This window comes from Balearica regulorum, chromosome Z (assembly GCF_011004875.1).
Source record: "Balearica regulorum gibbericeps isolate bBalReg1 chromosome Z, bBalReg1.pri, whole genome shotgun sequence".
NCBI lineage: Eukaryota > Metazoa > Chordata > Aves > Gruiformes > Gruidae > Balearica > Balearica regulorum.
The window spans coordinates 82,813,404-82,836,635 of NC_046220.1; the positions used below are offsets into that span (position 1 = coordinate 82,813,404).

General features: G+C 41.7%; 1 protein-coding gene across 2 annotated transcripts in view; it reads left to right on the forward strand.

Annotated features, from left to right (window-relative positions):
* LOC142599416 (urea transporter 2-like) overlaps positions 1-23,232 on the forward strand; it is a 310,745-nt gene that overhangs the window by 273,502 nt on the left and 14,011 nt on the right. For both annotated transcript variants that reach the window (XM_075739740.1, XM_075739741.1), the window contains exon 5: positions 20,703-20,865. The gene's annotated coding sequence lies outside the window, so the exon portion shown is untranslated. The remainder of the gene's footprint in view (positions 1-20,702; positions 20,866-23,232) is intronic.

Consider the following 23,232-nt stretch of genomic DNA (forward strand, 5'->3'; position numbering starts at 1 on the left):
TTTGGTTGTAATATCTTGACAACAGCCTCTCCATATCTTGGCACTTCTGGTTCCAGAAACTAGAGATGGAAGCAGAAGGGGAAAGTAGAGGTATTTTATTTCCATTACTTTAATGAAAGGTTTGGTTGGAGATGTACAACACAGTCAGAGATTGAGCAACATATCCATCATGGGAACTGACAGGCAACATTTTATTTTCTCTTTTATTTTCTCTCCGATGCAGCTGAAGTTCATAAAGTAATGTGGCAAATCTTTCTGGAGAGAGCCTGTCACCTGGAAGGTTTACAGCCTTGCTTCTGCTCTGCAGTACCGCAAGAGGGAAAGGAGGTGGCCAAATTCATCTCCATGTAACTCATCTGGGCTGAGGGGCGTTAGCACAGGGAATGAAGCTGGCTTGCAGTTTGCTCTATCTATCTGATATGAGTTATGTGATCTGATAGGATGTGATCCAGCTCAAGGCTTTGCAACAGCATAGGCAAAAATTGCATATAGGCATCTCAGGAATGAGGGGCAGAGCTGAGACAGAAAGTCTTGTGGGGGGAAATCCTGGAGAACTGGATTTGCAGCTCCTCCTGCTGCCACGAGAATTGACTGCTGTTCCTATGACGGCTTGACATCTCCAGTAAGGAGACACTGTCCCAGACGCTGCAGTTTCTCCCCAGCAGCAGTGGCAGCAGCCAGAAAGTCTGGCAAAAGCTAAATAGACAGGGACCAATGCCACACTGCCATCCGACCGCTTACTATCATGCCCACAGATCATGCTGTTTCCAGCAATCTATTTGCTTTATATCTGATCCTGTAGTGCCTGCAGCTTGAAACCGTTCTGTCTTTGCTCACCACATCCCTGCTTTAAATCGCTCCGTCAGCATGTAGCTGCAGGAGCCACATTTTTGTCAAGCCACTGCAGTCAATAAAGGAGACATGTCCACACCCTGGGCTCTTTGACAGCGACTTTTGCTCACCCTTCCAGTGGTTTTTTTGGATCTAGCATAAAAGCACTTCCAACTGAAAGGCTTTTTTGAGTGGGAGAAGACGCAGGAGATGCTCAGACTGCTGGAGGGAGCATAAGCTGAAGACACGCCATGTCTTTTGTCTAGGAGAGATAGCCCAGGAGAGAGCAGCACTCCTGCACATTGCGCTCAGGTTCAAAGATGCAGCTGCGGCTGCGTGGAAAGCTTGCCAAGGCAACGCTCAGATACCTGAAGTCAAAAACATCAGATAAGGATTGTCACCTTAAATAGGTGGTGGTGTGGGGTGTCCCAGGGCACTCTGCAAGGGAAAAACCATGCAGCCTGCATGGTTGGTTGAAGTCCAAAACCGCACTCTCTCTTTATACATGAGTCATGAGTCTGTGGACTTGTTCCATGGCCCCACACAATTTCTGTATCGTTTCACACACATTTAGGAAACCAGCGCATAATCCTTACAGCTGTATATTTGCACAGTAAATTTACTGGCTGGTTCGCTACCCCCTCCTTCCACACACACACACACAGACACACATATATATATTCATACACAGTCTATGCCAAGGCTGCAAAACCAATTCACAAACAGTGTCTAAAATTAATGTACAAAATTTTATCCTCTGCCCTCAAACTTCTGCAGTATGATAGACAACTGCCTCTTGGGTCAGGTAAAAAACAGAGGCAGAAATGGTTTAGGTTCTCCTGTAGGAATGAGCTGTAAGGGGTTTTGGGGTTTGGTTGGGGTTTTTTTTTTGCGGGGGAGGGGGGAACACAGCACATATTCCAGGAAACTGTTATCAGAAAGAGGTTCAAAACAACCAGTCATCTCACTAACCTTCATCTCCAAGTTGTTATCTGTTTACCACATTTTTGAACTATAACAAAGAAAATAGAATAAAATCAATAGCCCTCTTTGCAGCTAGGAGGACAAAAATGTTTCAGCTCCCCAGTGGGAAAAATGGTTCTTTCTTTCTTCCTTTCTTTCTAATTTTAAACTTCACTTAAGGTTCAGTGATTGAACAAAAGCAGACAAAAAATATTGCAGTTATCTGACATACAGAAGTGTAACACAAAGTCTGCTCATTATGGATAATATTTATGGCAGATCATAACATTAAATTACAACTCAGCCGCCTCAGCCAGAAATTTGTAACACCACACATGTGCTTCTAATTAAGGGCTTTTGAAGTTGCCCTGGATATTTATTTTCAAGGGATTTAGTGCACAGAACGATTAAAGTTTGCTCTTGTTAGGAGTTCTGCAATCTTAAAAAAAAAAAAAAAAAAAAAGAGATTGCAAATGGACCTCAAACTAATATATACACTCATTTTTGCATGAGTGTATACGTGCGTGTCTGTTTATATATATCTATAAAAAAATAAAAATGTGTGTGTTAACATAGATAAAATAGTATATTAAAAAGAAGGAGACAAAGGGCTCTTTGTTTCAAATGTGGTCCTAGTCCAAAATTTGTGACCGTAATTTTGTTTATAGGAAATCCTTTATAATGCTAGTTTAGTGTTCCATATGGAATTCTCATAGGACTCTTTTTTCCCCCCCTCCCTTTTTTATTTGGATAAGGCAAGAGAAAAGTGAATGTACATTCCAAAGATGCATAGTCATTCCGGATCAAATTCAATGGATTCTGGCAAGAGTTGAAAAACACAGATGCAGTGTTTTAGGTCTCCTGCTGTGCAGCCTCCAGCCGTGAGTGTCTGGTTGAAGCACTTTGTAAAATCATGAAAACCCTATTAAATTCATGAAATATGATATACTGCATTTTCGAGCTAACTTTCCATTGAACTGTCCATGAAGATGGAATTTGGCTGGTTTGCTTATACAGCGAGTGTGCGCGCACACACACACTCACGTACCCCCGTGCACATACCAATAGATGCAACCAGGAGCTGCTGCAATCGTTCAGAGGAGTATTTTCCTCTCCAAACCAGCAGAGCTTGGATGAAAGCTCAGGAGTTCCCATCAAGCCTGCTCTACCTTTTGCACCGCACAGCTCACCCAACGACCTCCGTACAATTAAAGTGCTGAAGAGGTCCTGATGTTTAGGCGAAAGGAATCCAGCCTCCAACACAGCTGCCCCTCTTCCAACTTAAAACAAAATCCCTTGCTAGGAAACTACCCAACTGAAATCAGTCTGATATTCTTACTTCATTTCCTATTGGATTTCACATAATAAAACCATCATATGTTTAGGCTTGGGTTTCTTTTCTCCTTTTTTAAATGAAAAACTGAGAGCAGTCCCCTGAGGAGAACGCTCTTGCTGTTAAAATTGTCCTTGAGACACAGGCAATTGCAGCCCCTTTCATGCCTGTCAGAGTGAGAAAAGTATGTATTTTAGTAAAACTAGTCTGCCTTTGCTTATTTATGTCTAGGCACCCACTTGGTTGAAAGTTGTAATAAGTTTACTAAAATGTGAGTGTACCTGAGCTCACCATACAACTGCGTGAGGTTTCTTTTACCTCCGTGTAAGGCAGATGGAGCTCTCCCATACAGTATGGTGTTTTTTCAGTTGTGTCTTTGATTCAAGGATCTGTAGGTACTTTAGAAACACTGAAAATCATAAATGTTTGGGCCGGAAGGGACATGTCAACATTCAACCCATGTAATACAGACTGTAATTTTCATCCTGTAGCTCCTGTACTCACTGTAGTAATGTTGACTTCCAGTTTTGAGATGAAGACTTCAAGAGAAGAGGATTCCTCTGCTTTCCCTGGTAGTTTGCCCAACAGCTAATCAGCCCTTCCATTAAAAACATTACCAGCAATAAATAACCCATGAGTTTAATATTACTAATGGGAGGATTTAAGTTTTATATCTGTGATTAAGACTGTCCATGGGAGTCTTAACTCCAACCTTTTTGAGTAAAAATTACGATAATGTGCTTCCTTTTGTCTTCATGATCTCTACTAAGTTCTACACCACCACATCCACAGATAATATTTAAGATTTTATGTAGAAATATATGTTGATGACACTTAAATATCTCTTCATTCTTTTGGTACAATCTTTCCCATTTCTGTTGTGTCAGTTTTCTATCAGTGAAGGTTTGATACTTACTTAATAAGTGGGTTCACATCTTTTGATGAAAACTATTATTGCAAGCACTAAAGTTATTCAAAACTGGAAGTTGCTTTGCAAGAGAAATATCCAGAATTTTGCCCATTTACTTAAAAATCCCAGATGCCTTTGGACAGGAAATAAAGGCTTAAATTTCAGCACCACAGTGCATGTTTGACACATTTGCTGGCCTCAGCTATGCCAGAACAGAGACAATAGGCTGTCTGCTATTTCCCCTTCAAAATAAGAAGGGCAAAGAAATGCCACAAGTCCCTTAAGTATTCACTTTTTTTTATAAATGAAGTTTTAAACTTGAGCTTGTTTGAGTAAGGGTTAGATGTGAATTCTCTTAGGTTGTAATCAGATGAATTACCTTCTGGAGCTGCCTGTGTATCTCCATTGACTAAAAAGGAAGTTTAGTGTCCCTCATTCAGACCTCCATGTCTTTTTAGACATTTATTTTGGGTGAGAATCCCATTTTTTTCCCTAAGAAAACACATTGAAATGAAAACAATTGCCGGAGTGTTACTACAGCTGGGATTGTCTAATAAGAAAAAATGGAGATAGCAAAGACCTTATTTTTTGTTGATTAGAGGTTACAGGGTGGTATATTTCTGTATCATGTGCCACCAGTGTCAAGGAGTAAGCTAAGTTACTTTACATGTCTTTATATGTTATTGATACTATGATTCATAATACAATACTCTGTGGTCTTCCAATTTCCTTTAAAGCACAGAATCATACATGCGCAGATGCTAAAGGAACATTAATTATTGAGGTTTATGTTAAGACACATCTTGAGAAGATTAATGTGCAAAAATTAGATAACTAAGTGCATGCCATTTAGGCTTAAAGTGTAACTCCTGCTGTGTTGTGTGAAAATTTTATGCAGAAAAACACCCGTATTCTCCATAGTGCAACAAAATAATGGGGGACTTATTAAGCTTTACTAATTCAATATATAAAGTGGCAGCTACAGGACGCATGCATTTACTGCTCTTGGCATTTTGGCAAGGAAGGCTGTTCAAAGGGTAAAAAAACCCAAAAATTACCTGGGAATATTTTACCAGATATCCAGGGAGCAAGACAAGAGAAAAGAAAATTTGGGATTCCCTTGACTTCATCCTAACCTCCCTACTCCTACCCCAGCCCTTGCTGGTTACAGCCATCAACACAGGGTTCACAACCCGTTTGACAGGGACACACCAGTGGACACATCCTTTGTAGATCTCCCTTCGGTGGCAGTGACCAATATGCATGCATTTGGGTCCCTGTCCTTCCAAAGCCTCCTGAGATAGGGGGGAACCTGTTCAGGCTTCTAACAGCACTCATTACCACCTCTGACCAAGATGTCACATCCTGTTACGCAGCATAAGCGCTCCCAAATTCCCCAGCCGTGTGAGCATGCTCTGCCTCAGGCCAGTCTCATGAGCATGGTCTTTACCGATACAACTAAATAGAAATAGAAGAATGGCATTACACCCTTCTGTGCCCCAGCTCTCTCACTATTTCTGCATGGTTTGAACTTGGACCAAAGTCTTTCTGCAAAACCAGCACCCTATTTGCCTCTGAAAAGATAATTGCTTGTTTCTTCTTCCCATCTCTGAAGTGGCTGGTGAGATATTTCCTTTCTATAGTCTCATCTTTCTATCTGGTTATCCTCTGGTCAGGCGCATCAGATAATCACATTTCTCCTTAGTTACCAGTCGATATAGAACATTTCTTCTCAAGAAGAGCTTAGTCTTTATTTGACTAGTATTTCGAAGTAAGTAGAAGATCATGAAGATTTAACAGGTGTTTACAGTCTTCCCTGTGCTGGTTTTTTTTCTTTTTATATTTCAGAAATTTCAAAAACAAGAAAGAACAAAACACTCCTATGTTCAGAATAGACCTCAATATTTCATAATACCTACAGCTAGTCATTTTTTTAAAAAACTACCAAACCACTTTTCTGACTTGAACCCTACATTTATTTCATATGAACCATTAGGCTGTCAACAGACCATTCTTCTTTTTGGTGCCTCATTCTAGCTTCACATAGCCACATACAGTAACTGACTTTGTTATACTTTGACTGTGAACTCTTTGGTGCAGGAATGGTTTGTTCTACTTTTGTGCAGCATCTTCCAGTGCACCCAGCTCCATGATCAACACACTAAGTACTGCCACCATGCAAATAACACTACCAAGTCAAACACTTATCATTAGGATTGGCAGCAGTAGCCAATGGCTCCATAAATTCTCACTTCAAATAACCACAGCTATTTGTTACTTCAAATCCCATCTAAGGGGGTTTTGGATCACAATCTCTATTCTCCCTCTCCAACAACAATAGGACTGTTAAAAAGGAACATTGTGCTTATTGCTTAAATGTAATGAAATATTTTGTCTACCACACAAGGAGCTAGATCCTAAAGCCTTCCCTGTTTCCTCAGGCAAAACTCCAGCAAGAAAATTCAAAATGACCACATTGTTACTGGCATCCTGCTTAATATGCATTGTGGGGGGTTCACTATAGAGTAGCAGGGATGGGCACAGTTCAACAGTTATTTCCTAAAAATCCTGTTTAGAAAATTTATAAGTGGAAATGCTGGTTTGTTGAAATACAGTTTCCTGTCCACTTGCAAATCCCAGTGACAAAAACAAACCAAAATCATTTTAAATTAACTTGAACATCTCTCATGCTTGTGGTGTTATATTTTTAGATATAGGATTTGTGCTAGATGGTCTACAGCAACCTTGACTATATTCTCTAGTGTTATTCATATTATTCTTATTATTCATATTGTGTTCCTTATGGAAGCCTCAATCATAAATCCCACTGGGCTAGATGTTGTACATACTCAGCCCAAAAAGATGGCCCTGCTCCAAAATAGTTTTGGATTGAAACATGAAACAAAAGAAAAGATTGATACAGACAAACAGATGGGAAAACACGAGCACAAGGCAAGACAATACTGGTCAGCTGAATGGGCAAGAGCTCAACACACCAGAAGCCTGATCGTTACCAAATGCTACATTCTCACTGTTCAGACCACTGGGCTAATTTCATTCAGTTCACTTATTTCTAACGTGTCAATTAGTCTCCCCACCACAACCACCCCTAGTGCTTTCCCAGTAAGCCTGGAGAAGACTGGAAGATAGAACAAGAGAAAATAGGAAGGAACAGATTAACATCAAATTTGTCAAAACTCTAGAACAGCTTTTCCATGGGAAAACCAAGGGTGAAACCTGGCTGGTTCTCAGATGCACACAGATGGGTCTGTGTACGGGGTTTATAAGATGGGTTGCCTGGTGGCAACCAGGAGGTGGACTTGATGACTCAGGGCTAGTGGGACTATAGTGCTTTTTTAGTTTTTAGGCCCAAAGGAAAAGTAAATAGAGATATGTTTTAGAACACCAAAATCATATGAAGACAATAAAGGTTACTAAAAACATAATCTACCCACACTAAAAAAAAGGTTTTATGGAGAACATATTTATGGCCACATCTAGCTGAAAAGTGCTGGTTAATTTTATAAATGGTAATCACACTTGTATTGCAGATATATATGTTAAACTCCTATTTCTGCAAATAGACACACTCTCTACATGGTTCTTTGAAAGATTCCCAATAAGAAAAAGCTACCATACACTCTTCCATCTCTCAGAAGGATAATTTAACATGTTGAGAGCTCTGTACTGTTGCATTCATGCTACTTCTGGCCCAGATATTTCTTGCCATACTATCCAAAGAGATTGCTCCTATGCTTAAAGAGCAAGCTTCAGATAAAATGGCATATGCTGAACATAATCTAAGATTATATTGATTACACTTTCTGTTCAGAAGTTATTCTTTTATATATAACATTTACACTGCTTGCAAACTACAAAAGGTTGGTGTTGCTCCATGCTCAAAATGGAGCCTGCTCTAGAACCAAGACAAGGACAGAGAGGAGAAGGGCAGGACCTCCACCCTTCCCTGACAGGCATCCATTGAAAGGGAACTCGGACTTTAATGTCCCAACCACACCAGACAAGTCACCTGTTCCAAGTGAGACATCTCAAACCTCCTGACGCATTTAGCAGACTCCACAAATAAATCAAAATAATAGAATGAACATAACCCATGATCTCAGTCCACACTGGCATCTGTGAAACTATAAAGCAAAGTCATGTAGCCCAAATTCATCTCTTCTCTGGTGGGAAGAAGGCATTTGACCATCTTATTTTTGCCAGTGGTTGAAAGTGGTAGAAATTTAAATCTGATATTTATCTGGGGAAGGAACCACAGGCCTTCATGAGCAAAGAGAATCATCTAAGTGTGGAGGGACTGGAGATGGATGAAGAAAGCCAGTGGGTGTCCCTCATTGCAGAGTAACTCCCATGTTCATTGCAGGCTGAGCTCCCCACAGGGCTTCTACTGTTCCTCTCTTGTCCCAGCCCAATCCCCTTTGGATGTAGTAGATATCCAGGTTGGAGTAGACTCTGCATTGCTACAAATCCTCACATTTAGATCAACTATCTGCCTAGGTGCAACGTTACAGCTCACACAGACGTTTTGGACTTTTCCAACTCTGACTAGTTCAAGCCTACTTCAGCAAGACATTGATAGGACTTTCTCTGGCAATTAAAAAAATATAAATCCCTCCTTTAACTATGGTACAACAGCTACGAAATCACGGAGTTTTCTTGAACATATTTTCCTCACTCTGTCTCTAGCCAGTGAATCTCATTGTTACAGGATCGATGATAAGTATCCGTAGCTGTTTGACCAGGCACAAAATTTCCTAATGCTGGCACAGGTGACTATGCTTGTGCACATGCTAGCTAAGGCAGTGTTTTCCTTTTCACAGTCTGTGGCCCCAGGGTTACCCAGTGACTCTTTTGTCCTCTCATTTTGCCCTCTCATCACTTCGACTTGCTAGTTTTTTGTAAGCAGATTCCTCTTCTTCCATGATAGCATGTTCCACCCACAGGTCTCACAGCATATTGGGAACATGCATCAGTTGAGATCCACTGTGATAACCATTGGCTGAAAACCACATAGCCCCTGAAAAGGTTGTATGTGTTACGGCGATAAAGGTCCTCATCCAGAACCCACTGAAGTCAAGAGAAAGACTTGTAACTGACTTCAGTGGGGTTTGCACCTAGCTTGTGAAGATTTGACTTCCAAGGCTGTTGATCTGTTGCCTTCCATAAGCACTAATTTTACTAATGTATTTTTCAATGCAGTTCAGCTATCGCTTGGATAATTTTAAATCTGCCAAGTCAGATGGATGTGCTGCATGCCACGGTCCATAAAAGTGAAAGGTCAGTTATTAATTGGCTTCAGTTTAAGCTTAGTGACTTCAGGAAAGTCCCTTTCACAGCCACAACATTTAATTTATGGATAGACATATTTGGATCTATTTATTTCAAGAACAAAATTCTCAGGTTTGCAGCCATTGATTTTATAAAAGAGATAATAAAAATGTAATGAGTATGGAGATGCAAAAGTGGAATGACACGGAGAAAGTAATAATCATTAAAATAAAATATAAACAAGTCTATAAACCAAACCCTCAAGGCATTTGCCATGTGTAATGTAACTTTTATACCTATTACTTCATAATGCATAACTTTCAAAGAAAATTAATTTAATTCTTTTGCTAACCTTACCCAACCCCAATCAAGTAATAGGTAGCAAGAAAAACAATTATATGCACACATAGTAAGCTTTCATTTAGTTCAAGTGGTAATTCAAGTACTTTGATAGCATAATAAAGACCTGAAAGCCATTTTACCAATAGCAATACTGAAATCCAAGAAACTCTGTTTTTTACATGAGACTGCTTGGATACTTAAACTCACTTAAACTTCTAAACCAGGGCTTTTGTAGGACACTGATTTGTGCTAAATTTCATTAGGTACTTTAGCCATGATTCAGAAATAAGCTATAAATATGGCAGCAGTCTTGCAGGAGGGACAGGGGTTATGGCCAAAGTATGCTGCAGGACCAACGGTTGGTAACGATGGAGAGAAGGACCTCTGGGTCCCAGTCTGAGTGGGCAGAGAGGAAAGGACTGACCCTCATCAGCCCACCTGCGGCTGAGGGTTTTGCCATGGCAGCTCATACTGCAAGCATGACCCTACAGCTCGATGTGATGATGCATCAGAGCTGAGCCCCTGTTGGGATGCCCAACGGGAACCATGCCATCTGTGTGATGCCAGGCAGGAGGCACCTCCTGGGGTGCTGTGAGGGGCTTGCCAGGACAGAGGGAAAAGGTTGAAAAGCACTTTAATCCCCCACCTTCCTCCCTGAGGTCCCGTCCTGAGCTCCCAGCAGTGTGATTGCTGCTTCACTGGTGAGGGAAGGACTGAATCATGGAGATATTAAAGTGGGCAGGTTGAAATTGGGGATTTGGTCCTTATGTCTACCCAGAGACATATGGCTTGATTTTCCCTGTTGTGAAGCCTTCCTGCCTCCTGCTGCCTTCAACAGACCTCAGATTGCACACACACAGATTAGAAAATCACACTGACTGTTAAGATGTGTGATTACAGATATTTCCATAATCACACACAAGCATATCAGCCTTAAATGGTCCTACTCTCAGGCTCCCCACCTGTAAAACAGAAAACAAGGCACTTCTCACACCTTTCCAAGGCTAGGACAGACTAGAGCTGACTGAGACCTTAAGCAATGGAAGAAGAACCGTGATCAGAAAATCCAGAGATAAAAGAAGGTATATGCTGCAGAAAATATTCTTAAGAGACTTTCAGAAGGAGGGAAAATTACTCTGTACTAATAAATCCCTGAAGATTTTGCTGCCCTTGAGTTCAGTGACATGGCTGAGATACCCGTAGTCATATAAAGATTGCAATTCTGTAAGCGGCTTTGTTGATTGCTAAAGGCAAGATCAACAAACCAATCATTATCATGATTCATGTCAATTAGTTTTTAAAACTGATGAAAAGCCAAAAGCTTCAGCTCAGTAGGTGGCCTGTTCCAGTGGCTGAGCCACAGACGATGGCAGAGCAGTTCATGTATCCTCTGAATTCACCAGGGACTGAACAGGGACTTAATGTCTTTGAGTCACAAGCAAAATTGGGAGCTTTGCACAGATCCTGAGCTTCAACCAGCCCTGTGGGTACCAGAGTCCTCAGGCACCCACATTTCTGCAAGAAAGCATGAACTTAATGCAGGTGTGATAACATCATTCTTCCCTCTGCCTCCCTTATTTTCAGCTCAGTTAACAAACAAGGCTGGAAAGCCACGTGGGAGAAGTATTTCCTGAGCAGGTCTCATCCCAGGACAACAGCAGCCAGGAGCCAGCTGCCAGCAGAGCTGGAGCAGCTCGTCCAGCTGCAGCTTGTTGCTTGTGCCCTGGGACGGGAGTCAGGGAGAGGCAGCTGCCAGGTTGGATTAATATTTTGGCAGGCTGAATGCAACCCACAGGACAAACATTTCTGGCTGAGACGGATTCTCACTTGCCCTCTGCCTTGTGCATGTCCGTCCTCCAACAAGTCAAAGGTCTCTTGCATGACCTGGGTGCATGTCTCAGGAGACTAAACTCCAGCATGAGTTCAAGGTACTTACAAGGCAGGAACAGCAATACCCAAGATCCCTTCACATCATCCCATGTGTCTGGCTATAAATGACTGCTGAACTTCAAAACTAACTCCCTTTTCCAGATTCTCAGCTTCTTAAGCATTTACAACGTAAAATACTTATCTCTCCCATTACCTCAACCAACTTGTTGATATGTCAAATGAGGAACATGTTGGCAAATTGGCTGCAAATGTTACTTCTCCTTCCCCTACTATATCCAAAGCATACAGATTACGCCATCCTGAACTCACATAAACTCCCAACTGTGTTTATTTCAGAGCTGTAAAGCTGATTTGACTGTTCAAATTGATACAAGGAAATAGAAACAAATCACTTTACAGCCTCCAAGTTGGCTTCTGCTGCCCAAACATCTTTCTTTGTGCCTCAGGCCTCAACAATTCTCCACCAAACGGGTCTGAGCACAAGCCATGCAGATGAGTTAGTTCTCACATATTTCTTTTAGGGCTTTTCACATCAGATTTTTTTTTCCTCTTTTTTCCAAATATCTGGTTTTCTTTAATCATTCACATACTTACAAAGGACCTTGCTAATGTCCATTTAAACCAAATGATGTCTTCTTGAATGGTACTGGGTCACACCATCCAGAAAGCTATCTTATAACTTTTTCCTCTAGTATAATCTATAACAAGAACTGTGTGGATAACCGATTTTTGTTTTGTTTTGTTTTAATGGCTGAACTGAAAAACTAAGGAAAAAATTAGTACTGGATGAGTCTTAAACTGTTTCATTTTTCTCAAAGGAATGAAAACAAGCACGAAAACACAATAAATGTTTTATTGCAGTATTTTTCTCCTTTGAAAAATTATTGCTGAATTTAGCTAAACTGGGCTTTAAAACATTGAGACTGTAACTCTTTGATTTTCCCTCTCTGCATTTGATCTTTTTTATTTTCTTCTGACAAAGTACTCTGCTAAATACAGCTGTTATTGCTAGATGTGGAGTGACCTGAAACTGCTTTTTTAGCAATAAAATGCAACTTTCTCTGAAAAATTATTCTTCTCTATCTAGAGACAGAGAGAGATCGATCTAACCTTTTCCTCTCTTATAGCACAAAACTAAGTGGTACGTTACTCTTTCATGAATTTTTGGGGGTAAGATGCTCTAAAATCTTTACTAAAATCTCTGTGGTAGTTTCTGAGGTAGGTTCTGCTTTATCATCCCTAATGGAAAAAGGGGAAGGGACGGGGACAGGAACTCTTAGCACCCTGTCTAGAAAGCAGTATTTACTCGGCATGGGGCATGGGGATCAGCCATGAGATTTTGCTTATATTGCAGACATGGAAAACAGAGGCCATGGTCCAGAGATGACATATCTAATGTCAAGGTCAACATTACTTATAGTGTGTTTCTTTCACTGAGTCTGTCACCATAGCATTTCAGCTCTTCCTAGAAGCACAGGAAATCCCAGGGCAAGCTCATGGAGAGGTATTTTTGTCCATAACAAGGACCCCTGGGTGCATCTTGACCCCAATTCTAACCCTGAATTTGGCTCCAGATGAGGCATTCAGACCAAGGGATTCAAATGAAGAGGAAGCAGCCCTCAGCTCCTCTCTTTGCAGCTGGCAAACTTCAGCCAAACCCCCAGCTTTCCAATTCAACTTCTTATGACCCTCCAAACTAACCCCAACCTTTGCACTGGCCTCAGTACAACTGGCAAATGTATATTATAACCCTCTTTATGCATCCCTTCGTCTCATAAACCCTACATTACCCAAGCACTGGCCATGCAGAAAGCACTCAAGGTCATACAGGCCTAAGAATGTGGTGTTTAAACACGCTGACACTAGTTAGATGCTTCCTACACATAATTGGAAGCCTTCATTGAAACAAAATGTTGCATTTTGAGCATTACAGTAGAATCTAGCACTAAATCTAACCTTGGCTATGGATAAGGCATATCCTTCTGTGTGAAAATTCACTGTGAGTAAAACAAGCTGATGTAAACTCTGTATTTTCCTTCACCATCATGCCAAAGTTCAGCTATAAGCTTGAGTCTGCAATGCATCTTTCAAATCCTGTAAAAGTAACTTGAACAATAATATAGGGAATGAGAAAGGCATAAAGAAACTTGAGCTTAAGATATTAAAGTGATACCAATATTCTCCATCACAGAAGATGCAAATTTGAAATAACTGTAGCTCTGTAGTGACCATTTTCATAGAGACTATCCCTAGTCTAAGCTCAATCTCTGCCAGGAATAGGTATTGAGCAAAAATTCAAAATAAGGCAACCAAATCAATTGAGAGCAACACACAGCTTTCCTCCAACAAAATTCAATCCTAACCATTCTGCAGCAATTGTTTTCATGATCCTAACTGCACCTGAACACTAGCTTCTTACATGCTCATACTGCTAATCAAAAATTAGGAATATAACATTTTCTTAAAAAAAATATACAAATCATGAACATATTTGGCCTGAAAAAATACTAAAATTCCAATATTCTTTAAATTAAAAAAAAATAAGTTTTGAATTCCCAGTTCCTGACTCCATGTTCTTTCAAATCATTCCTGCACCTTCAACTAACCTTAAACCTCAGGCAATGCATACTGCTCAGCCTGAAGAGGAGCCCCAAAATGGCTCACCCACCAGCTGCGAGAGTGAACCCGGTGTTATTCACAGACAGGGGATGAAGTTGGGGATACATCACACACAGACACCAATACCACATTTCCACCCATTTCCACTTGAATAACTGTGAATTGCAGAACCTGGCTATGATTTTGGCTCCGCTTCCCTGTTTCACAGACCCTAACTCTAATCTGGTCCCTAACTCCCGCTCTCTCCTTCCTTTTCCTCTGGGTGAGTCAAATATTGACCTAATCCTGTCTCTCCAACCTTTCTTCTCTGGAAGCCTAACCTGAACATATCTCCAACCCTCGACTGGGCCGTTTACAATATTAACACTTGCAAATGAAGCACAGAAGAAGGGCTGATAAAATGTTATTACTTCTTTCTCTCCCTTCCCTTTCCTCACAAGCATCAATGTTTGAGCTGCACAAACCTTAATCTCATTTGTCCCCCGTACCATGGTCACTAAGCCTGCTCCCATTATTAGCTATGGACTAGGCATCCACTGGCCTCAGCTCCCACCATAGCCAAGACAAACTAAAAAAAATGCCCTTTGCTTGAGAAAAATAGATCAATAAACTGGGATGTGCTGCACTGAATTTTACAAATCTTAACTCTGGTCCTATTTGTAAGTCCATGACTCTGTCTCTGGAAAGGGCAGACTCTGGTGTCGATTAAGGTCCTCCAACAAAAGCCTGTTTGGCACCCAGAGATATCATCACCTGCATCCATGGGGAGGACTGAACCTCAGACAACACTTGACAGAACCCATGGGGAACTCAACATGAGCCAGCAATGTCTCCATTGCCCACCTAGCACACAGGGCACGTGTACATAATGGTGCCCAAGCAGGTCATCATGTTCACCAGGGAAAGGTCATCCACCTAAGACCTTAGATATGACAGACCCTTAGGTATGTCTGTCCACGTCTAGGCAGTGCAGGAAGGGACAAAGAACCAAGAAATCAGGCTGGGATGCAGCTGTCAGAGAAATGGAGATGAAGGTTGTAGGAGAGGAAACAAGTTCCAATATGAACAAGTCCACAACTCCAGCGTGCATTAGGGCAAGGTCAGTGGCAGGCCCTCACCAAAGATGCAGGAGGTCTTCTGAGCTGTGCAACACAACTTCCAACATGCAACTGTACTGGGGATTGCCCCCAAAATGAATTCTGCCCAACCTATGAGCATGCCAGGAAAATAACTAACTGCACACTTGTACTTCCACCTTTCAGTATTAGGGATGGGAGGTATCAGTATCTTGCAGTGCCTTTCAGAGGACGCCCTCACAAAATATCTCCTGATCTGCTCAGGGAACAATTTCCCTAGAGTTTCTGTTGGGAAAGTGAAAATTTCCTTTGCCCCCTCTGCAAATTCCACATTTAATAGCTTTGCCGCAGCACTCCGAGTTCTTCGACCACATGCGCCTACTCATATCAGAATTAAGATTAAACTAATTTGTGCATGTCATCTGACCCTCTTAGTCCTCAAATTTAATTTAAAAACTTTTTGAATTTCTGATAAATAACACTCATCTCTAATTAGAAACATTATTTAACCAGGTTTCACATGCTTTCAACCTTATTAGATTCTTGTCACAACCCTGTGTATGATTTCAGCATCCAGCTTGAACACAAACATTGGTCACTAAAATATGCCAAAGATGTCTTCTGATGGCAGAATATATTTAATGTTTCAGTTACACGATATTATAGTTCATACAGCAAAGTAAAAAAGCACCAGGTGAAAGAAGTGTAGCCACAAAACAAAGGACTTCAGAGAAATCTCAGGAGACAGTGATTTTCTCCTGAAAATCTCTAGAGCTACTCGACTTCTAGTGTTCCAGTTTTCCATTTTGAAACCACACTTTGTTTAATCTGTAACTTGATATTGTAGATATACTATATTGCAATTTTAAAGATTAAAACAAAACTAAATATTTTGAAAGACCCATATTTAAAAAATAATAGCCATTTCAAATTTTATTTGTTAGAGATTTCTGTAAAGGAGGTGGCCTGTTCGGTGCACCCTTTCAAAATTTCTAAATCCTCCACAAAATAGCATTCCAGTCTTCCATGAAGCTCTCAGGCTATAAATAGTTATGCCTTATAATGTAGATGTAGCGTGTAGATGTCACCAGCGGAACGTGGTGCAGACCTGTCCTGGGATGCACACTGATTCAGTAGTATGCAGAAACCACGCTCGGTCCCTGCAAACAGCTCCAGAAACAGCTTTTATATATGCAGCAGCACAAATCCAGAGCAGCTCCGCTGAGGTTGATGGATATGCTGCTTCTCTCGCTTATGCTAGTGTTATTCCATTAATTACAGAGAAATAAAACCTGAGATGAAAAACAGACTCTATCAAGTAAACTGAGCACTTCAGCTGCTGCAAGAAAAAGCAGCTCGGGTCTGTCAGGAGTCTCCGGAGCTGCAAAGTTGTTATCTGCATCTCTCGCTCCTCTCCGCTTCTTCCATCTTAGGGTCTGATGAAAAGGTCATTAGCATTAGGGAAATCCCTCCACTGCATTTCCAAAAGGCATGAGGCCATTTCTCCAGTGCACAAATGCCATTCATCTGGCGCATAAGCAGCAAGACTGCTACATGGGTGTGGATACAAAACCCCCACATCCTGCAATGTGCCCTATTTTTTCATTTTATTCTAGTCAGTAAGCCCCGGTGCTGTCAGCAACTCAGGAAATTTGGCCTGACGTCTATAATCTTTGAAGTGCAAACTTCAGGCTCATGCAGAACAGAGAGCAGAAGTGATGCCTGTATTTTCAGGTGAGCAAAGCTGCAGACTTCAAAGGCTCCGTATTAGTCTGTGAAGCTTCTTAAAGATTGTCACCTGAGTTTCTCAAAAGCTGGCTGAAAATGCATCCGTACATCCAGATAAACGTGTTCTTTGATCTGCATGATAAAAACAACTGTTTTTCTACATGTAAACTCCTTTATTGTAAATGTTTATGAACTGTGGGAAATTATGTCTCTGCCAGAATTTAAAATAAAGTGATTCAATGAGTTTGCTTTACATTTACCATTCATTATGCTCACTAACATTGCAGGAATCCCAAAGGAGTTTTCAAGGAAGGTTCATGGTGTTGTAGTTACCAGGGAAACACATGATAAATTGTTGCTATCTAAAAAAGAAAATCCCCATTAACTTTCTATTAAAGAGCATGCAAAGTGAACTATATGGAGAAATGCCTTTACGGTTACCCTATTAAAATGCTGTATGTTTTATTTCAAGATTTAACCAAATATTGGCCAAGCTCTGACATTTTTATTCATTGTGAACAGCACCTAGTGCTTTACAGTCTGTGGTTTACCATGCATTGTTAAAGACAGTCCAGCATTCGGCTGGGTCTGCCTAGGAACAGCAGACACCGTGTGATCATTACTGCAGTTAAAACATTTACAGGCAAAGCTTTGCTGGAGAGGCGTTTGATTCTTTCATGCTAAGCTAGCAAAACCTGCAGTGTATTTCACACCAAAAGGAAGGGGTTTTGCCAACCCCCCATGGCTTGTACAGAGTACCCAATCCCAGAAGAGGAGTTTACAGGCTGAGCAACCAAATAACTCTGCATAGTATAGACAAGGTTTCTGTGTGCATGTCTACACCATTTTTTCAGAGATGGAGCAGAATTGTGTGCACACAAATGTCACGAGTCACAGATCACCTTGGTCCTACAGATCAGTGATGAAGACGTGGATGTTCCAACCCCGCCTTGTCCTTGGTGCTCCAGGGAGCGGGAACATCACAGGCATCACCTAAGCAGCCACACCAAGAAACTAGAAAACTTCTTTGACCAAGCCCTCTTTGACCTCTTGCAGATCAGGTGGGCAGTTTCAGAAGTAATCATCACCTTCAACCACCACCTCTCAGAGGGAGTTGATGTCCCCACTGTCTTTTGGCCAGTCCCCAGCCATTGAGACTGACCAGAAGAGCTGCTGCAACCTTGCTGCAACACAAATAGGCTGCCTAAAAGCACCTTCAACAGAAGCTAAATTAAATCTGGCTTCTTCCACATTGAAATGTCCTAAAAGCACATTTCCTTCCCTGTCCTCTCCTTCACACCCATCAGTTACAGTATCTCAGCCAGGCAGAAGGTAGCTTTCAACAAAGAACGGTAATTTCTTTAGCTGCTCCAATCTGATTCACATTTGACTGCCCATGTCTGTCACACTCAAGCCTTACAGAGTAAGTCCCTGAGTCACTACAGTGAGTAAAAAGGATTATTCTCATTTAAGAGGTCACCTCTGAATTGATGAGAGACATTCAGTAGCTGACTTCCCCAAGTTTCCACTGTGAATTAACAAGAAAGCAGAGATATTGTGCAGTTTCTTGCTGTATTATTCCCACCTTGCTACTCTCTGGATTAAAGAAGGTGTTAATTTCATTGGAGCTCATGTTAGGACATCTAAGTTTTGTGCCACAGGAGAGGATTTGTAGAAATATTTCTGGCAAATGGAGGCAGCTTTATGGGTTAGGTAAATGTAGAAATTAATTTTTCCCTCCTGATGAGACAGAGCAATGACTGGCTCTGAAAGTGAAGACATGCAGCTCACGGGCAGTGTGAAGGAGAAAGACAGAGGGTCATGTCGAAGTGAAAGTGGGGAAGATGGCAGGAATGACTGTCAAGACCAGAAAGACAGATGCTGTGCTAAAGGAGAAGTGATATGACAAGAGGTTAGGTGAGAGATTTAGCTTCTTGGATGAATAAGAAAGTGAGGTTTCAAAAGACATCACGCAGAAAGAATCTGCAAGATTCTGCATCAGCCTGGATGTGAGGCTCCAGACTAAACTGAAAGAGCAGCCAGAGCTGCAGGCGGGGTAGGGGTGATGACAGAGAGCATCAGGAAAGCAGGTGGGAAAGGGAAGACACGATGAGCCCAGGAGCACTACTGGCAGGGCTTTTCCTTGGCACATCCGTAGACCCATTCCTGCTCCAGGTCAGACAAGGTGGTCATCTGAAATTGTCTCACCCCTCCCCTGTCCTTTCTCTTGTAAGAAAAGGCTGGTCCTGCTGGTGGTCACAGCCCTAAGGCCAGAACACTCTAGGAGAGGGAAACTGGGTTCTCTCTGACGGCAGGGCACAGGTCTCACCTCCCTTCTCAGCTCCCAGGTCACCTTGCTGGTTCCTCTGAACAGCCAGTGCCCAGCACACTGTAATGGAGGTGAGGCACTGCTTCAGTTAGATGTTTGACATCACGCAGCTTCACACTGTGGATTTAGCCTTAGTTTTAAATCAGTGTCACCAAGATGTAAAATGATGGAACGAAAGTCTCAATTTTGTCAGCTGGACTAAAAAGTTGACCTCTTTTCTTTTTCCTCTCCTTATTTTTAACAAGTAAATCTTTTTTGTTTCCATTCGCAAAGGATTAAAAAAAAAAAAAAGTGAGAGAAAGAGAGACAGACACACAAAGCCAAAAAGAAACAGAGAATCCAAGTGGAGAGGTATGTGTTATTGGACAAGTGTTTAATTTATGGAACTTGGCCGGCAGAACAAGAGTTTGAATTGTACTTCAATAAGTGGAGCTCTTAGAATAAATGTGGCTTGTAAAGTTGTTTTACAGTCTGCTTTGCTGAGCAGCCAACACCTCATGGAAACCTTTGAAAAACATTCTGTTTAGAAGCGATGGTTTTTATATTTCATATTTTCTCTATTTGTTTTCCCCTCTGGTTTTATAACTGAAACCATATGCAGAAAAACAGGATTTTTGTGTCTTAAAATATCTACCTGGAATGACTACTTTTATTATTAAAAAAAACCCCAGTTAGTATTTTGAAAATTCTTCATGTATTAGGCACTCAGTTTAAACATTAATGTGTCCTTGTTTGATACCCCGGTCAGCTACAGATTTCCTGAATGACTTTGGGATAGTCACTTAGCTGAGATTCATCACCCCTCTCCCTAGGTATATACAGTGCAGCTGTGTGCATCTGAGCTGTCTGTCTTTCCCATTACAGACAGTAAATGCAACAGAGTTTAGGACATTATTCATCTGTGTAGGATGGGAGGAATCATGCTCTAGATCCTTGTATTGACCAGCCCTTCACCGGAAGTCAAGGCAAGCTGCTCAGATACAGATGCTCATACTGGAGATACCCCCGGTTAGCCTCATAAGCCCCATTAGTCTCTCTGTACCACTAAAGGGATGAGGCAGAGCCCTCTGGAAGGAAATCCATCCCATCCCAAGGATGATGTCTGACACACCTAGGTGGACTGCCCCGTGATGGTACCGATCACTCTATGCTGACCATAGAGTGCCAAAACTATAAGTCTTTAAGTGGCTACAGGGAGTCAAGAGGAATCCCTCTCTACAAATATCATCCGGGAGACCCATGGTAAGGAAGTCAAACCCTCCTTCTCCACCGTTACACGCACACACACACATATGTATATACATACAAACCATATACAAATGGTATCAGCACAACTTCTATGCAAGACACTACGATAATCCATTAAACAAACTATGTGCCTCCATTTGGCAGGTTGGGAGATATTGCTGCAGCAGCGGGAAAAGAAGAAGCAGTAAAGAAAAGTACCACCTTGGAGCAGAGCAAAGCATTGTGTTGCACACTACACAGACTGGGAAAGGAAGACACAGAAAGACTCCAAGACCACGTCGTAAAAGCCAAGTATCTAAATAAGAATGTAAGAGTCATATTTAGCCCTATATGTTAAACTATCCTGATTACTAACTATTGTGTGGTAGTTGTGCTTGTGCAGATATGACAGAGCTGCTCTGGAATGTGACTTCATTTAATGCCTGTGATAGCAAACAAGTTTACTTGAGCATTTTTTCCTTTTGGGTAGATTTTTTTCTTTTTTTTTTTTTTTACTTTAAAAGTCTGGCTAAGTGTTTCATACCTACTTTCTGCAATTGTGTTGCGTACAACCTCAGCGACTATTCTGAAATGCCCTGCTTTGTTCATCTGTTTTCAGTGTCACGGGTTGATCCCTGGTAGAGCTTTGCTTGGTAAAGTCATTACAACTCAGCCAAGCATTCTGTCACTATCCAAAAGTTTTGCCCTCTAGCTGTGCACTGTATTTCTTTTCTATTTCTTAATGTCTTCTCATGAGAGCAAAGTGCTTTTATAAACTGTTTCTTTTCAAGGCCCTTGTGAGGCCGCATCCCTTGAAGCCAATGCTTTTCTGATCACCTCAATGATTTCAGCACAGAGGAGGAAGGAGCAATTGCCCAGGCCTGGCTCCAGGTACCTTTGCATAAGGCTAAGTTCCCTACACAAATGTCAGCCCTGTAGAAAAGTTGGCTCAAGTGTTACGCATCACCCATAACTCATGGGTCACGGTCACACAACCTCCCACTGTTCACAGCCCATTTGTGCATTGTTTTGTTTGGTTTTTTTTCTTCATGAGGCTACCACATCACTGCAGGCTGTGTGGGGGTGCTATGCTGTCAACATTTTCTCTAGTAGCATAAGCCAAAGAGAAACCCAGTGCTTACTCCAGGAGGCTTAAAAATGCAAGTCTGTGCTATCAGTGTCGTACACCTCAACAGCATGGTACAACAGCTGTCTGGGAACGAGCAGGCACAGGTAGGTCTAGAGAGGAGCCCTAACCACCAGGTTAGGGCTCCTTGTCCCTGCAGTCTGATAGATGTTTATAGGAAGTAGGACAACTCATTACCACACTGATGAATCAGTGTTTGCTGACAAAAAGCCCTTTTCTCAAGGAATTCCCCATCAGCCCTAGGTGTGCCATAAGTGATTCAGGCTCTCATTAGCCCTAATTAGCTAATTGTTCAAATGATTTCTCTATTATTCATGGAGCCTGTACCACTGAGCACAAGCCTACGATTGACAGGTGCTTGCTGCAAAGAAATTGTGTTTTTCCACGGTGATGCTCCTGCAGGGATCACTGTGCCCATCACAGCCCTCCAGGATCTTCTCTAGCTGTTGCAACCCCTCGGGCCACTCTGCTGTAAAGCCCCACGGTTCACTGCTGTGAGGATTTCAGCATCTCTATCTCTCTTTTTTTGCACTGTTCCTTTCATGAGAAATTTGGTAATTCATCAGCCACCTCTTCCAGTCATGTCCCAGGTTGCCTTCCCGTCAAGGTGGGTGAGTTTGTTCTCTTCCAAGCAGAGATTTAGTTCTCTTCTGATCCTTCTGGCAGCAAACAGGAATCATAGAAGAGACTGTAATTATTTTTTTTTCTTAACCCTAGAGCTTTGATGCCCTTCTTGATGCAGATTACAGACCTGTTACAGATGGCTCAGTGATTTAAAGCACTAGCCTGGGACTCCAGATCCCACTTCCATAAACTTCAAGGTTGACCTTGGCAAAATCTCTTAGGTTGGAATATCTCTTCCCTGAAAATACCCTCTAAAAGTTCAGAAACCAGGCTCCCTCTGCAGCTGGTGGAAAGGGAGGGACAGCCACCCTTTTTTTCACATCTCAGATAGGTATGAAAGAAAAGGGACATGAATCACTCTCTGGAGACACTAGCCTCTTTCTGTATTGACTGCGCAGAGTTCTTACGTGGCTACTTTACACTCAACCACTAACAGTTAAATTATGTGAGCAAGGACAAGAATTTTAAAAATATACAGGTCCCACAACTCAATTTCAGAGAGAACTGAGCAGTGCAGTCTTGTAAATACATTTTACAAAGCCGATGTTTCAGCTTTGTAAAATCTTACAGAAATTTTTCCTGCTGAGGTTTTAAATGAGCGTGAGATTTTCAGGTGCTATGAAGACATAGACACAACCGGTCAGCATTTATTGTCCCGGCTGGTAATAGATGCACTCAGTTGCTGCTGGTGGATGTTGTTCACAGCAAAGAGGCCACTAGTCTTTCTTTACTGATGTGTCCCTGACACTTTAGAAGCTCCAGTCTCCTTTGTGTGGATCTGCTGCAGCTGTCTGAGCCCACCTCAACTCTTGAAACACTTCGGAGAAGTCTTCTAGAAGGAACATGAACAAATAAACAAAATAGGCAGCATTGAATACCTCTGGTATCAGCCACACCTGCTAGATATGAATATTAAGCTCTGGT